Here is a 1,620-nt window from a genome sequence, read left to right on the forward strand (position 1 = left end):
GAGAGAGGGAGAGAGAGAGAGAGAGAGAGAGGGAGAGAGAGGGAGAGAGAGGGAGAGAGAGGGAGAGAGAGAGATGAATGAGTCCTCCAGATGCAAGAATCAAATCAAAGGAGAAGAGAGAGATGGATGGAGGTGAGGGAGGGATGGAGGGGAGGGGGGATGCTCTCTGTGAGTTCTTTCTCTAACGTGATATTGTATGACGACCTCATCCTTGACCTCTGACCTCGGCGTGTTTGTCACAGTGGTTTGTTTAACGAGCATGTGTTTTACGAGCCCCGGGACACAGTGAAATACGGCTTGAGATGTCTGCATGTTGCCTGTCATCAGGCTGTGGGTTTGTACAGTACATTTCTGTGGCGAGGTCAAATTGTCTCTGACATGCCTCTGACTGAAATGGGCTTCCTACTGCTGACAGATGACAACCAATCAGTCAGTCAGTCAGTCAGTCAGTCAGTCAGTCAGTCAGTCAGTCAGTCAGTCAGTCAGTCAGTCAGTCAGTCAGTCAGTCAGTCAGTCAGTCAGTCGAATAGATCTGGATTTGTTTATCATTGCGTCAGCAAGATGCATTAGTCTTTAGAGCACCCATCCAGTGGGACAGTACAGGACCAACACGGTACACAACATCTAGCCACAACACAAGCCTCTTTGCTGGGAGTCAACCCTAATTCCAGCCCCTGGCAACATGACAGGCCTATGTCTGTCCATAAGTACCCCGCGTTCTCAAGCCTTACTGATAGCCACCCACAAACCTTTTGTCTTTTACTCAGAACTCCTGCAGAGAAAGACCAAGAGCATTGGTCCACTGCAAAGCACATTCCCAAAGCCCTGTTTCTTTTAACAAGTGTTGGATGGGGTCGAAAAACAATTACGGTAAAAAATGACTAATATGTCACAGACACAGTTTTTTTCTGTCTTTCTCTCTCTCTTTCTTTCTTCCTTCATCCCTCCTTTCTTTCTTCTTGAGAACTCCCTTTCATTTCAAACCCCTGTAATTACAAACACTCCTCTACAGCTGAAACAATGATAATGATGGAGAGTGGTGTGTGTGTGTGTGTGTTTTCATCAAAGCAGCATTGACGTTGATGGGAGCAGGGAAATGTGTGGAGGACAGAGAGGATTAACATGATCTGGGCATGGAGCCCCGCAAGTGAGAGAATGGTGTGTGTGGTGTATGTGTGTGAGAGAGAGAAAGCGAGAGAGAGAGAGAGTGTGTGTGTGTGTATTCACATGTGTGTGTATGTGCGTGCATACATATGTTGATTTCTGACTTGATAGATACAATCCATCACACAGCTGCTCTGGTAATGAACTAAATGAAGCAAACCTAAACTTTGAGTAAATAGAAGACAGACAGACAGACAGACAGAGAGAGAGAGAGAGAGAGAGAGAGAGAGAGAGAGAGAGAGAGAGAGAGAGAGAGAGAGAGAGAGAGAGAGAACAGGCCATCAGAGAGACTGCTTGGTTGTGTAGAGGTACAGTACATGTGGAACATATGTGTGTGTGTGTAGGACTGCGCTCTGTGCATATGTGCGTGTGTGTGTGTATGGGTGTATGGGTGCGTGTGTGTGTGTCCGAGGCGTAGTGTAGTGTACAGGCTGGTTGTGTGAGGAGCTCAAAGCG

This window comes from Salvelinus namaycush, chromosome 17 (assembly GCF_016432855.1).
Source record: "Salvelinus namaycush isolate Seneca chromosome 17, SaNama_1.0, whole genome shotgun sequence".
Lineage (NCBI taxonomy): Eukaryota > Metazoa > Chordata > Actinopteri > Salmoniformes > Salmonidae > Salvelinus > Salvelinus namaycush.